The following is a 17,240-nucleotide window of genomic DNA, read 5'->3' as shown; positions in this document are numbered from 1 at the left end:
GAAATGGAAAAGGTAAACTCACATTCAGAGATTTGGGTTTCACAATGCCGGTTATTCTCTTAATAGTGGATATCCTTAGCTCATAATCAAGACAGATTTCCAGTCTTGTATCACGTCTCAAACCAAGTATTAATGCTGTAACATTTGGGAGGATGAGCAGAGATATGAATAGGATTGCTGAGGAAGTGCCCCGTATTTTGATTAGATGGGGATTAGCGTTAGCCTTGACTGTGGGAATGCTGCCACTATCCATGTATTGGAGGAAGGCTAGAGCATTGTAGGCTCTGGAGAAGTGCAGCTGCAGATTTAAACAATAAACTAGAGCTACTTTTGCAGCTGCAGTAGTGAGCTGATCTGAAGAGGGAGTGGAGATCTGCTGTAGTGAGGAGCAACTAACAGTAGAGGGCGGGATCTGCTGAAAAGAGCAGAGGTCTGAAGAAGAAAACAATGGAGTGCTGTCAGTAGTGTGCAGAGTGTGCTGAAGCAGAGATCTGCAATAGAGAACGGAGGACTACCATCGGTAGAGTGCAGTGGTCTGCTGCACAGAGTAGGGATCTGCTGAATGCAGTAGATAATGGTCTTTCAGTGTTAAGGCAGATTTAGATGGAGCCAGAGATGGGGCTACTTTTAGACAGAGATGAAGATTGCAGAGATCTGAGACAGCTGCAGAACCAGAGAGGATGAAGAATGTGTTGCTCCGAGGCATCTGTAAAACCTATTGATTGGTCGGGAGCATTTTATTGTCTATTGGGGATAGAAGGACATTGACTGGAACGTTGATAAATCGTATGATATGGTTCCATGAATGACTATGAAATGATGACTTTGATGAAGCTGGTCGGATTGGAGGAGCAGCGCTAGATGAGGAAACATGAATCTTGGAACAGGAATAAGTCACAGGAATGGATGGTGATGCAGGGAAGCAGGACGTTATTATGATGGTAGATACTGAACATCTCAAAAACAGCTGAGTAAGGTTGCTTCATGACCAGGTCCTTGAAGAGGGGAAGAGTTGAAATTGGAGAACGTCAGTTGCTAGAAACGGTTGAGGAGGAGGGGGAGTCCTGCGAATCCCTCAGAGTAACAATAAACTGCAGAAATGTATAAAAAAGCTGGAGCGTGCAAGCTTCACAGTGATAGCAAACCAGCTAGAGACTCTATAAAATTTGTGGTGTTATACTGTCATCTAGCAGTTATGATTAGAATTAGCCATTGGTTTGAGTGAAGCCAGGTAGAATATATTTGGTTATTGTGATTAAAATCCTTGTCGGTGTAGAACAACAATTGTGTATTCATTTAGATTTGAATATCTTTGTTACATGTTTTAGGACAGTTAGTCATGTATATAAATACATTAACACAGTATTTAGATGTCACAATTAGGCGAGTTGAACAAGCCCTCACAGATTGTGAAAGCGCAACTGCAGCAAGCCAGAAGATTGCAGTACCGGATGAAGCTGCCTGGTCACCATGGCGACTTACCACTCCCCGCAGTCACTCAATGAGGGCGTTGCCGTGGTAACCCTGGACTGAGAGGCGCCGGTGGAAAAGTTGCAGAACAGCAGTGTTGTTGGAGCATGTTGTGACCGGTCGAAAGCACAAGCCGCCACACATTGAAATGGAGTATGAAATTGACTGGATAGGTCTTTAAAACATTGAACGTAGCTAAGAGAAATCGAGGGCAGGATCTTCTGAAGGAACTATAATTTGTGCTGGCTCTGGGAGAGGAGGAGGGGCACTTGATTGCAAGCGAAGAGTAAAGGAATGTTCAGCTGACAGATCTTTGTGGTGGATTAAAAGAGGAATTATGGCAAGGCAAATGCTGATGACAGGAATTTCGATGTTTATTGAAGGAGCTTTAAAGGTTTTAGTGGAGGGTCAGTCTGTCTAATAAAGACGCGGACGAGTTGAGAAATGAAGCTGCAGCTTGGACAGTGCTGTTGCTGGGCTGGAGGCTGTAAAGAGCAGGAAAGACTAACGCTGGAGCTCCTGTAGCAGAATGGAGAAGCTGAATGACGAGAAGCAGCACCGGAGCAGTTAGGAAAACATTTGATAATATTCAAATGTTAATGAAGTCAATGAAGTGTAGATTAGCGGTGAAGCACGAAAAGACAGTGGCTGAGCGTTTGCTACAAAAACGAAACGTTAAACAGCAAAGGTGCAAGTGATTAGGGCTTAAATAGAAAATAAGTACTAATTGACAGGAAATTGGAAGCCCCCTGCTGCACACTCCCTGAACTACGCTGGCTAACATAAAATATTTCCAGTGGCAGTTTTCAGTTTGTGTCTTTCTAGACAAGCACACGATCTACAAAACATCCTACAGACAGAATAACTCTGTATTTCAGCCTTAACTTCTACACACTCTAAGTCCAAACACATTTTACACATCTTTACACAATTATGATCAGTTTTGTGACTATACACGGCGTGACAATATTCACAAAAATAGCTTTCCCCTACAAACGATTTAATGTTTAAAACGTCATAATAGTCATCATCGTGGAGCAGTATGAACACAATTTTCGAATGAGCCGGCGGTCCTGTTACAAAAAACTTCCATTCCCCCTGTCTGTTGTAAAGCACTTTAATGGTGACACTCAGCTGGTTTTCAAACGCTTGACATCCGATAAACTTATCTTTTTCGGTTCAGAAAAGCATAGGTTTCTATACAATTGCTTAGCCCCCTCTAACAATTCAGTCACGACAAACACAATCTTGTAGTAAACCAAAAACAACACCAGCAAAACACAAATTGTTATCCGCATTGTTTAACTCGATCAATACCGCTCTTTTCTTTTCAATTATTTTGCTATACACTATGCTTTTATGTGTTCGGCGGGCGCCACCATCCATAGCCGTTACCATGGTAATAATCAGTCTTAGACTATCATTTGTTAAAACCTCTGTGTTACTTTGCAACATAGCAGAAATGTGATCTCAAAACTCAAAAGCGTTTAGATTGCCAGGATGTCTTCTTAATAAATACAAAGGATTGTTTAAAGAACCAGAACTCAATTTTAGCTGCACAAAGTCATTTGGACCTATAAGAGGCGCTACTTCATCCAAAATACTTTGTATAGCAGAATGTATGGCTTCTGTAGCCTGCGCGTATGATTCTATTCTGTCCAAATTTACAAAACGAAATTCCTACAGACCTGAATCTACGCATTTCTCTCTCATAACGTCTCAGAAACTTCAAAAAAACAACGGGGGCCCCATTCACAACATTAACATCTGGTTACTCTACGTCCATTTGCTGTATAGCGACAGGTTCCTCACTATTCATTTCGTGTTACAACATTTCTAACATCACCATTGGGTTTGACAATATTCATTTGAGGATCAATATGTCTAACCGCATCAGCAGGTTCAGCTCATTGCTTCGCAAAACGGGATCTAGCAATTGCTTGTTTATTTTTTCTCTGTGTTAGTTTAGCGGCATTAATTTTCTTTTTTAAACGTGATCTTAACAAACACATTTCCAATTGTTATGTTTTAGGGGGTTCATCCTTAAGGGTCACACACACACTTTTTACCAGCCAAACCAAACTTTTCCAAATATTTCATGCTTTCTATCCACTTGTTAACGACACCCAAATATTCGGGTTTGAACGACTGCAAAATTCTGAAAGGTTTCAGCAGATCACATTTGAGTTTTTCATCAAATTCGTTAAGCTGCAAAAGATGGATCAAAAACTGAAGTGCTTGTTCTATACTATCAAAACTTTTGAGGGCATCACCCATCACTAACCACCAGTTACTCAAAATCTGACAAGCGCCGCTAATTATTTCTGACGCGAGACTGGCTTGTCACCAACGTTAACATCTTTACAAATTTTCCGACCTTTTCCGTGTGTAGGTTTGGTTTCTTGCAAGTCTGACAATACATTAGTGGGATTACACCTTGACATACCTTTTGGTTGTCTTGATAACTTTGTTTTTGCTTTTTTGGGCTGATTGACCGTCCGTTTTTCTTGTCTGTCTCAATATTTTATCTTCTTCAGATTCTCTGACAATTATAAAAGTCTTACGCCTTTTTTTTGAAAACCTATTGTCTTCTTCAGAATCCACGCTCCTCTTCTTGGCAATCTCCAATCCTTTTTTCGCAATTCCTTTGACTGTTAAACAAACAACAACATTTTTATTTTATAGATTGTCTTTGCTTTTATTGACAATCACACATCACATTACAATGGATTCCAAAATAGATATACTCACCAGCACTTGCCTGTAACGTCTGTCCAGATCGGGATCCAAAATAGATGTACTTACAAGAGCCTGGCTGCTCCTCTGGTGTTAAGTTGATCAAATCTAAAAGAGGGCCATCAAGAGCGGCTATTAAAAAAAAAAAAAAAAAAAAAGGATGTGTTAATATTGGATGGGGGACCCTACAAATATGTAAACTTATTTTGAACTTATTTTGAAACCTTTGGTAAAAAAAAAAAAAAAAAAAAAAAAAAAAAACACATCATGTTCAGCGGTCTCCACCACAGTAAACATAAGCCCATCACCTTCAGAATTATCAGTATTGAAAAGAGGTTGGGAGTCCATGACAAGGGTTGCACAAATCCCCTAAATAAAAATGTCTTTTCACTCTTTTTACACAGAAACAAGAAACATACATTTACACTGTTTTTCTTAATCGTTTATTCCCTGTACCATGCCATTATTTCTAATTGACGAGCTTGGTAAACATTTTCAAACAGGACCCATATGCCCATTGGTTAGGGATATCTTCTAAACAGGGGGGCCAGCCAACAAACCCCCTCCTCCATACAGTGGACCAAGGATTAGTTGCGTTTTCCGTACATAGTTCTTTGTCTCAGGCTCATTCAAGCGCAGAGGTGTTTACGGTTTGCAGCGTTTTAATTTTTTTTTTTTTTTTCTTTAAGCAACTTTCTTTAAGAGTCTAACAGCTCCTCAACAGCTGCAAATAACCGTGGTTTATATTCTTTTGTTTCAGTGACTTTTTTTAACAGACACCCTTCTCTGCTTTAGCATTTCACCTGGTTCAGACTTGATCTATTTTTCCTTTTATCTGTTTATTTTCTTGAATATAACTAACTGTATAACCCTGTTTTTCAAACTTATTTTTTTATTTTTCTTAAAAGCGTATTTTATTTTGTTTTCAACCATTTAGAACAATCCATGTATTTATTTATTTATTTTGAATATAACTAACTGGATAACCCTGTTTTTTTTTTTTTTTTTTTTCTTAAAAGTGTGTTTTATTTTGTATTCACCCATTTATACCGATCCGTTTATTTTAGATGTATATAATTAACTGTATACCCCTGTTTTTTCAAACGTATTTGTTAACTGTTTTATTTTCTGTAATAACACATATAACAAATCAGTGTAACATCTTACCACTTACCACTCAAATACAAATCAGTTATAAAATAACCAAAACAATTGTTTAATTTGTTTAATTATGCAATAAACTACAAACATGGAACACAGTTTCCAAAAGTGCATTAAAAACTACATACTCATGTCCGGAAGGGAGGAAGGAAGGGAGGGAGGGAGTCGATCCTGATTGGTTGACGCCACCTGTCATAACCAAATATAGCATACACATTGGTTAAAAATCAACATGGTGATGCCCCATATAGTGCTATACTACTTACACTACACTTCCATATACTGGAAGGTAAGCATATAGTTGAATGCAATATCTCTTTTATATTGATGCATTGCTATAGGGTCTTAAGAGAGTGATATATACAGTACTACACCATATAATATATATATATATATATATATATATATATATATATATATATATATATATATATATAGATAAAAAAAAAAAAAAAAAAAAAAAAAAAAAAAAAAAATAAAAAAAAAAAAGGGAGAGTTATATATTAATAAACACACAGTGAAAATAAAAGTATTTTCCCCGTGATAAAAGCATTTTTGTGCATATTGACACTTGAAACGATTTTCCCCGTCTGATTTTCTGCATTTTTGCATATTTGACATTGAATGTTATCAGGTCTTCAACCAAAATATAATATTAGATAAAGGGGGCCCTGTGTGAACACATAACACAGAATGTTGGTACTTATTTCATTTATTTATTAAAGAAAGGTATGCAACACCCAATGCCCCCGTGTGAAAAAGTAATCGCTCCCTTAGACTCAATAACTGGTTACGCCAACTTCAGCAGCAATAGCTGCAACCAAACGCTTCCTTGTAGTTATTGATCTTTCTCTCACAGTGCTGTGGAGAACTTTTGGCCCACTCATCCAAGCAGAACTGCGTCAACACAGTGACATTTGTGAGTTTTCAAGAATAAACTGCTTGTTGCAGGTCCTGCCACAACATCTCAATGGGGTTTAGGTCTAGGCAATTCCAAAACTTAAAATTTCTTGTTTTTTAACCATTGTGATGTAGACTTGCTTTTGTGTTTTGGATCATTGTCTTGCTGCATGACCCAGCTGTACTTCAGCTTCAGCTAACGGACAGATGGCCTGGCATTCTCCTGTAGAATTCTCTGATACAGAGCAGAATTCATGGTTCCTTCAATGATGGCAAGTCGTTCAGGTCCTGATGTAGCAAAGCATCCCCAAATCATGACACTACCACCACCATGTTTGACCGTTGGTACGAGGTTCTTACTGTGGAATGCAGTGTTTGGTTTTCAACAGACATAACGGGGCCCATGTTGGCCAAAAAGTTCCACTTTGACTCATCTGTCCATAGAACATTGTCTTGAGGATCATCCAGGTTCTTTTTGGCAAACTTGAGACAAGCATTCATGTTCTTCTTAGTGAGCAGATGTTTCCGTCTTACTACTCTGCCATGAATCCCATTTTTGCTCAGTGTCTTTCTGATGGTGGAGTCATGAACCTTAGTCGAGATGAGAGAGGCTTGGAGATCCCTGGATGTTATCTAGGGTTCTTTGTGACTTCCTGGACGATTTTACGCCTTGCTCTTGGAGAGATTTTGGCAGGACGGCCACTCCTGGGAAGTCTCACTACTGTCCTAAACTTTCTCCATTTGGACAGTATGACTTTGACGGTGGTTGGGTGGAGTGCCTGAGCCTTAGAAATGGCTTTGTAACCCTTTCCAGACTGATAGGCATCAACAACTCTTTTCCGGAGGTCTTCAGGAATTTCTTTTGATCGTGGCATGAAGTGCCCCTAGAACCAGAGTGCTGACAACTTCACTCTGATAATAAGAGCCAAAGTTAGTCAGATTTATATTGGGTAGAGCTGGCCCAAATCAGGCCTGATTGTTAACCAAAGTATTCAAACATCTGACCCTAATTATCCTTTTAATTGTGTTGAGTTAACTGGGGGTGGGGGCAATAACTTTTTCATACCTGAAATTGCATGCTTGATTATCTTGCACACCAAACAAATGAAAGAAGCACCAAACTTTGGTGTCATTTTTCTATCAGACTCCATCTATATATGAATACAACCCTCAAAAAGATCTGACCAAATTCAACGTGAAAAATGTGCAAAAATGCAGAAAATCCGACAGGGGGCAAGTTCTTTTTCACGGCACTATATATTGTAACAAACGGTCAGTTTTGAGCACACAGAGAAGGTATCCGGAGTGGGGGATTTTGAAATCTGATCCCTGTCCTCAAACCTAGAAAGACGTTTGTTTCTAGAAGACAACAGTACACATTGTAAGACGGGAGGAGTAAGAAACTCCAATCCATAATCCTGAGTGGTAGAGTCAGGTAATCTGTCCACAGGAATTGAGTCAGGTTTAAAAGGCGGACAGTACAAGTGAAGAGAGGAGTGTAAAGGTGTGCAAGATTGAGCAGTTAGATGGTGGAGACTGAAAACTCTTGGTAATGAAACAGCAAGTTTGAATTATAGAGTGGTGTTGTCTGAGTGGCACCGTGAGTAACCCAGACCGTATACTAAACAGCGTTTGCTATTGGGCTTGTTTTTGAAAGGAAGACAGCATTCTGTGTTGCCCCTGTTTTAAAATACTAGAAGGCCAAAATAAGACTGTGACTGTGCTATGGTGTTGTTTATTTATCTGTTGTGTGCAGCGTCCCCTGTTTAGTACAACGGGACTAATGGTATGCCAAACTGGACTCTTTTAAACAGGCAGATTTATATCAGTGTGTAGTGTGTGCACACACTGAGAGCATAACTGCCTGTTCTGAATGGACTGCTCTTTTTCCTGTAGTTTGTTTTATGCAACAGCCTAATTTAATGGACTGTGTTTTAATTAAATTCAGGCTGGTTGCACAAACGGGATTACAAAGACATGCTATTTTTATTTTTCGGTCTGTGTGACCCTGAAGTATATAAGAATCATAAACGGGAAAGTGTTTTATTGTTATTCAACGCTAGCAAGTAGCAGGCTGCAGTTTACCACGTTACCCAGCAGAGGGTGCTAATGGAACCCAACAAACACAAGGACTGTGGTATTCATTCCAAAGGACTCTAAGAGTGTGCTACAGAAGTAGCATTAACCGTTTTTCCTGTGTGGACCACACGGGGGTCCAACTGTACTGTTCTGGAGAAGGACCACCTAAGGACTACTTACCTGGTCCCTGGAATATAAGGATTACAAATAAAATTACACCACAGCCTGGTGGAGGAACCCTGTAAAGAAACAGGGGACACTTACCTGGTGGATTAAAGAGCCAGCACCAGCTTTACTCTTTGTTAGCAGTCACTGAAGGAACTGCAGACTGCACGTGACATTGCTTAAAGCAATATATACTGAACTTGCCACGAGGTCAGCTCAGGCAAGTCAATAGAGAGGGTTGAAGAAGTGAGTTTAACAGGCAGGGTTTGTTTTGTTTTATTATTATCATTACAAAGGTATTTACTTTAAATGTGCCTTATTTTCAACCCGAACTTCTTTCTACTTGTGTCACCTTTCATACTGACGGTTGGCTACCACAATCAAATTCGGAACATCTTGTTCACAATATATATATCTATGTTCTAGAATCTAGCAGTGGCCGTTTTTAACATTATGCATGCATAGCCTGATGGCTAAATATATGATAACCACATTTGTATTTGTAGCACTACAGTGCACAAATGTACTTCTGAAGAACAAAGTTTCATCTATTCAGACAATCTAATGAGTAAGTCTGTTATGTATGTCTCCACAGCAGTGATGTCAAGCTATGTTATTGTACATTTGCTTCCAATATTTTTTCCATGTAGACATATTCTATGTTTTGCTGTGATGAAAACCCTTTACATTGTGTTTAAACATGTTAAATAAGCTCAAGTATATCTCAAATTCAGAAAAGGGTTCAATACTAAAGCAGTTGTCCACAAGTCCTACTAAGAGCAGACAAGAACTGAAAGAGACAAACCACAATTGCATTTGCAGAGGTCCTGTTGATGTATTCTTCTCACCACATTAGGCAGAGTTTGATCTAGTAATCTGCTTCCATGTTGTCTACCCAAGTCATGAGATTCTTCTCCTGCTTTACCATAGCTGTTTTTATGATACCCACATGTCAGTCTGCCTCTTTTTGCACCTCTTGAAGATAAAGCTACATAATTACTGTGTAGTCGGGGGCCATGGCCACATCCCCAGCACGTGTTGCCTGGTGTTTACAGATTCAAGGCTGCAGTTTGTCACTGCCTCTGGAAGAGAGGAAAGAGAAGAAAGATGTGGTGCTGGGAATCAATTAACCTTTTAAAGTTATTTTTTTTTGCCTGTGTTTCATTCTATTCTGACATGTTTATCAGGGGAAATCACATTTTATTCTGTGGCACAAAAAAAGCAATTTTATCATCACTGAAATATTCCTCAAGTGAGCTGCATGACTGAAGTTCAGGGACTGATGGTAGGTGTTTTGTTTTTTAATGCATCGCTTCTGAATGGTGCTGGAGTGACAGCACATGGAAGTGTCATCCTGTATCATCTATGTTACATGTACAGCAGCAATATTAGCTTTCCCACAATGTGCCCTGAGGTTAGCAGTATCACTGTACATTCAGTCCTTGACTTTCAAATAATTCCTGCAAAGCTAGCCATTTGTGCCACATATGTTAACTCAACACCAACATTGTATGACCGGAGTGTAACCAAAGTAACAAACAGAACTTACTGGTACCTGCTTTTAAAATGAAAAACCGAACAGAGCAACAAAATGTTATGGCATTGCTGTCGGTAACAGTGCCATTCATAGGGTCTGTCTGTCACGCTTAACATGGTGAAGAAGATAATGGTCTTGATTGTGCACTGATCTTCACCAAACTCATCATCAAAGAATTTTATCATAATTGGGCACAATTTTTTGGACATGTGTTAAAATGCAAATATATGTTTGCACTGGATTGTACGTCCCCTTCATGTTGTGATTTTGAAGGGCGTTTGAGCTGGGCGTTAATGCAATTCCGCTAGCATGACCAGTGAGAAAGAGTGGGAGTCAGAAGCTGCTAGCAAATCAGGAACAACTGACATTTAAGAAAACAGTAGTCCTAGTGATTACCTTTGCTGTGATCTTGATGAACAAAAAGGTGCTCTTTACTGTCATTACACAATTTGTTGATGCAGTATTTAGGAATATTTACATTCATTGGACAGTTCTGGCATACACTATATGACTGCACGTTTTCGTTATATTCAAAGACATTATTTTTATACTTTCAGCTTGTGCAATCTAGAGCTTATTTAATACATAGGCCTACACCTCATACTTAGTATTTTCTGGAAGTAATTTAGTCCAAAATGCTTTATATTTGAATATGGACTTATTATTTTGCTGTCAGTCTTATATGTTTCAAATCTGACACAAAAAGAAAAGGGGATGAGGCAGGATGGCTTGGTGGTGACATCACAGACCAGGAAGAGACAGACCAGCACTGCAGGATGAAGCGCTGTATGCATATTTATTAAGTATAAATAAAATATTTAAACAAACATGACACAAAACACTATGCACAAAACAAAAGGCATGCTGACCGAAACAAATATTAGACAAACAAGTAATGCGCTGGTTTAAACCCAGCATTAGTAGCAATTGTTTATGTTCTTTGAAGTTCATAGATCTTTTCACTTACGTTCCTCCTCTGAACAACCCGCAACCTTCAGTGAGAGATCACTGCCTCTTTTATGCAGCTGTGCCTGGGCTTGATTGCTTGTTAATCATTCAATTGGGCCTAGGCACATTCTGCATGTGAACTGTTTTGGCAGGGAAGGCAATTAATCCTTCCCTGCTGACCTAAAACACCTATGCACACATACATTTTAAACAATAATAACCCAGGACAAAACACAGGGGCACTTAAAAATGTGAAATAATCTGGACTAAATTATTAAACACTGGTATGAAATATGGGCTTTGTATTTTATAAGAGAACTGTTTTTATTTTTTAGAAACCTGTTATATTTGAGATCAGCACTAAGGGTTATGAAGGGTGGTGAGCAAACAAAAAACCGGAGCTGTCCTAGAAAGGAATAGTGTACTTTGTAAACAATTAACCTTTATTACATGAAATACCCACTGACTCAAAATGCATGTATTATAAATCAAGTTGTTTTTCACAGCCATTTCTATGTACAGTATATTTAAAAAAAAAAGAAAAAGTCACACCCACATTTAAAAAAAAAAACATTTTAGGATGTTTCTGATTTTTAAATTATTTTTTTCTTTTTCCTCTTCTGAGCTTCACTTTGATGCTGATATTGAGACATACTGCCTGCCTGTATGCTTCGAGCTTTCTCTGGCTTAACTGAAAAATGTCTGCACTTACAGTTATATATTTCCTCTGCAACCAAAGTCAAAAATAGTCATAGTGATGTTGATTGGCCTTTGACCCATCAGTTAAGAGTTTACTGTAGAACTTTTGCCTGGGGGTGCAGCAATGTGCTCCCGTAATAAATATTTATTTGGCATATTTATTAATTAAGTTATTTATTTCCTTCCTCACAGGCCCACTTGACACCTGAGCCCTGTAGCTATGCTATGGCTGCTACGGTGATATGTACGGCACCATTTGTATCCACACACAGCTATACTATTTTTTGTTTATTTTAAAACCAGTGATGCGGTTGTCCCCATCTGTGCCGTCATTAAAATCCATAAAAGCTAACATGCAAAATAACCACTGGCACTAACATAGATGGAAAAGGATGGGGCAAATCATGCAACCCAAATAGCATTAAAGGGCAAAGGGACTTTGTTTTTTCTTCAAAATCAGGGGCACTACCATGATAGGCTTTCCAAGCCAATAGACTCCTATAGACGTTCTGGGTTGCATTTTGTTAACCCGGTAAACTTGATTATATAGAATTATCTTTCATTTTTACACGATCACGAGGACTCTCTGCATCTGTATGTTTTGCTGTTCTAATTTGCTGGACTCTTTTGAACATTCATTCCTGAGTCAGCCAGCTTAACCTTTCTTCTCTTTTGTAGATTGACACCCCTACCCCTTCTACTACTGAGACAAACCCTGCATTGCTCTTTCACGTCAACACACCCAGAAATATATGCATTCAAGACTTAATCCCTGCATTACTCTTTCATATCAACACACCCAGGAGTACAGGTTTTATTTTCTGCCCTTTCACTCCCCTCCAATCTCCTGCCCCAGTTGTCTTTCTAACTTGATTCAGCTGCTGAAGATAGATAAATGGTTTAACGGTCGAGGTGTGATGACCACCTAAAAAAAGCAGCACAAGAAACCCAATGTTCCCCTCCCCCCCTACCCAACAGCCTTTCTGAATACAGAGCACCCCTTCCTCCATGTTCACTTTAAGTGCCTGTTCATGCTTGTTTTGGATGAAGTGCCATTAAAACTCTGGAAAAAAAATATTTTTTTCATTTTGGGAGATTAATTACAGTTAGTTCCTTCAGCTCTCCAGAGTTTTGAATTCTGGAATGCATCTATGAAGTTGTATTTTGTTTTATCCAAATACAATGGCACTTAAACTGTTTGTTTTTTTGTTGTCAACTAATATATCCAGCAGCAAAAGCAGTACGCAGTCAAGAATACAATCTGGATGCAATTCTCTGCTTGTATTATACATTTACATTACAATTTACATTTATATTTTTCTCTGCTCAACAAAGTAAAAGTTCAAACATAGTGTCTTCAGACGACAAACAAAGTTTGGGATATATATATATATATATATATATATATATATATATATATATATATATATATATATATATATATATATATACAGTGGCTTGCAAAAGTATTCAGACCCTTGACCAATTCGCTCATATTACCGAATTACAAATGGTACATTGAAATTTCGTTCTGTTCGATATTTTATTTTAAAACACTTAAACTCAAAATCAATTATTGTAAGGTGACATTGGTTTTATGTTGGGAAATATTTTTAAGAAAAATAAAAAACTGAAATATCTTGCTTGCATAAGTATTCATCCCCCACACATTAATATTTAATAACGCCACCTTTCTCTGCAATAACAGCTTTAAGTCTTTTGAAGTAAGTATATACCAGCTTTGCACACAGTGTCGGAGTGATTTTGGCCCATTCTTCTTGGCAGATTTGCTTCAGGTTGTTCAGGTTGTTTGGACGACGCTTGTGGACTGCAATTTTCAAATATGCCACAGATTCTCAATGGTACTGAGATCAGGACTTTGACTGGGCCACTGTAGGACATTCACTTTTTTGTTCTTGAGCCATTCCAATCTTGCTTTGGACTTGTGTTTGGCATCATTGTCCTGCTGAAAGGTGAATTTCCTCCCAAGCTTCAGTTTTTTAGCAGACTGAAGCAGATTCTCTTGCAGTATTTTCCTATAGTTTGCTCCATCCGTTCTTCCTTCAATTGTAACAAGATGCCCAGTCCCTGCTGATGAGACACATCCCCACAATATGATGCTGCCACCACCATACTTCACTATAAGGATGGTGTGTCTTGAGGCATGGGCAGTATTAGGTTTGCGCCACACATAGCGCTTTGAGTTTTGGCCAAAAAGCTCTATCTTGGTCTCATCTGACCACAAAACCTTTTCCCACATCGCAGCTGGGCCATTCTCATGCTTTCTGGTAAACTCCAAACATGCTTTCAGATGGTGTTTTTTGAGTAACGGCTTCTTCTTGCCACCCTCCCATACAGGCCAGTGTTATGCAGAGCTCTTGATATGGTTGACTGATGCACCATTACTCCACTCCCAGCCATTGAACTCTGTAGCTCCTTCAAAGTGATTATTGGCCTCTCTGTGGCTTCTCTCACAAGTCTCCTTCTTGTTTGAGCGCTGAGTTTTGAGGGACAGCCTTTTCTTGGCAGTGCCTGGGTGGTGTGATGCAGCTTCCACTTCCTGATTATTGATCCAACTGTGCTCACTGGGATATTCAAACACTTGGAAATTATTTTGTACCCTTTCCCTAATCTATGCATTTGTATTACTTTATCTCTAACTTCTGTAGAATGCTCTTTGGTCTTCATTTTCCTTCAGATTCACAGCCTTACCAATGATTCTTCAACAGTGGGGTTTTTATCCAGAAAATGTGACAGCAACTTTAATGGTTCACAGGTGGAGGCCAATGGTAAGGTAATTGTGTCCTCGTTAGGGCAATTTCTTTCATCGGTGCAAACTGGGAGCTTCCACAGCACAGGGGTTGAATACTTATGCAAGCAAGATATTTCAGTTTTTTATTTTTCTTAAAAATATTTCCCAACATAAAACCAATGCCATCTTACAATAATTGATTCTGAGTTTTAGTGTTTAAAAATAAAATATCAAACAGAACGAAATTTCAATGTACCATTTGTAATTCGGTAATATGAGCGAATTGGTCAGGGGTCTGAATACTTTTGCAAGCCACTGATATATATATATATATATATATATATATATATATATATATATATATATATATATATATATATATATATATACTGTGAGTGTGAGTGCATGAAAAATATGTATCCTGTGAAAAATTCAGAGTTCATGATGCTTCCTTTTGATGTGATATCCCTATTTTATAAACCACTTAAATTTCTGAATTCCGTTGGATACAGTGTTGAGTTGTAATTCTGTATTATTGACAGCCTGTATGTGTATCTGCCTATTTTACATACCAATAACCACAACCAGTGTATAATCCACATTTCTGTAGCATGCAGTATCAGTGGTTCTATCATACTTCCATTAGGAATCCATAATGTATTTATCATTTTTGTGTGCTTTCTTGTTTGAGTGCTTGCACAAATGCGTTGAATGTACTACGTAGGATTCAACATTCCCGAGTCAAGATGTACTTTTTTACAGATCAGAATTTATTGGTTCGACTTGTCTGACAATGTTGAAATTCCAGTGACATGTTGCTAGATAATGGGAACTAGTCTATCATTAAACATGTACTGACCAGATAAATTGAAAGGATAACAGTAACAATCAAATTTGCACAGAAGAACCAGGGCCACCTTAAAGGATGATTCCCCATACCGTGAAGTCTCTTACACATTAGTTCATAGTTCTTACACATGCTAAGTTGGATGGAGGAGGGTTCCTCCTTTTAGGTGGGATATGGATGAATTCCCTATAAGGGTGATAAAACCTGGAAAAGAATACACTTCCATTATTGGATGGATTATCCAGGAGCAAGCTCCAAGGTGGAGGAAGAGCAAAATCAATACAAGCTGCTCTGTAGAAGGGTGTGGGTATTCACTGACATGGGAGACAGAAAAGTATATTTGCAAGCACCTCACAGGTGCTCAGTTTTATTTATTTATTTATTTTTCAAGTAATTTATTTTAGCCTGCAGAGGTCGCTGTTGTCCGTGGCCTGAATACCAGAGATGATAGACAGGTCCACAGAAATACCCACAGGTTAACAGGCACGCTGGAGCATTCACAGGTGTTTTGAAATAATAATAAGAAAAGGCAAAATCGGGCTGCAGGGCCAAGTACGACCGCTTGATTCTGACATTGCTATCCTTCATTTGGTGAAGTCTTGCTAAGGGGACATGATCTGTAACTAGGGTGAAGTGTCGCCGCAGGAGGTAGTACCAGAGTGACTCAACTGCCCATTTTACCGCGAGACACTCCTTCTCGATGGGGAATGAGCTTCCTGCTGATATACAGGACCAGGTGATCGCTTCCCCAGATCTCCTGAGACAACACTGCCCGAGACCTGTCGCTGACGTATTCGTCTGCTGGGTAAACCTCTTACTGAAATCTGGACTGCACAGCACTGGCTTTCTACACAGCGTTTGCTGCAGAGCGAGAAAGGCCCTCTGGCATGGCTCCGTTCATTGAACCATATTTGGGGCAGCCTTCTGGGTGAGGTCTGTCAAGGGAGCAGCGAGCTTGGCGAAGCTCGGGATGAACTTCCTAAAATAGCCCGCTAGTCCCGTTAGCATATCTGGATTTTGGTCATAGGGACTGGCCAGTCAGCCAAGGCTTTCACCTTAGCAATTAGTGGTCTGATCTGGCCACTCCCTACTCGATACCTCAAATACTCTGACTCATTCTTCCCAATGTCACATTTCTTTCGGTTAGCAGTGAGCTCAGCTTCCCATAAGGATTGCAGCAACACCACTACTTTACACAGATGATGGCCAATCCTCACTGTGGATAACCAAGTCATCTATGTAAGCAGTGGTATACTGCTGATGGGGCCGCAAGATGGGATCCATCATCCGCTGGAAAGTGGCTGGCGCTCCATGCAACCCAAAGGGCCTGGTCCTAAATTGGTGCAACCACCATCATCTCCCTGGATTCCAGGGTCAGGACTATCTCCCAGTACCCCTTTGTTAAATCCAGTGTCATCATAAAATGAGCCATGCCAAGATGCTCCAGCAACTCATCTACCCGTGGCATAGGATAAGCATCAAACTTCGATTTCTCATTGACTCACCTGAAGTCATTGCAAAACCGAGTTGAACAGTCTGGCTTATCTACTAAAACAATGAGACTGTTTCAGTCACTTTGGAGCTCTTCTATTACCCCCAGTCTAAACATTTCATCAATTTATTTTTTTATTACCTGCCTTTTGCATTAAGGTATATAATATGGCCTGTGGTGAACTGGCACCCCTGGCTTAATTTCAATATGATGATGAGCTACTAGAGTCTGCACCGGGACAGAAGAAAACACATCAGGAAATTCCGTCACCACAGCCCAAGTCTGACATTTCTGTGTTGGTGTCAGATTCTTTGCAATCGGTATCAACCCTTTTTTCCACAACACAGAAAGATCAGGTCCCAGGTCATCATCTGCTTGTAACGCTAACAACTCCTCCTGTTGCAACCAGGGCTTCAAGAGGTTTATATGATAAATGTGCAGCTTTCTCCTTCGT

The sequence above is a fragment of the Polyodon spathula genome, chromosome 19 (genome assembly GCF_017654505.1).
Source record: "Polyodon spathula isolate WHYD16114869_AA chromosome 19, ASM1765450v1, whole genome shotgun sequence".
Taxonomy (NCBI): domain Eukaryota; kingdom Metazoa; phylum Chordata; class Actinopteri; order Acipenseriformes; family Polyodontidae; genus Polyodon; species Polyodon spathula.
The sequence above is the reverse complement of the archived record's forward strand: the minus strand, read 5'-3'. Positions refer to the sequence as shown.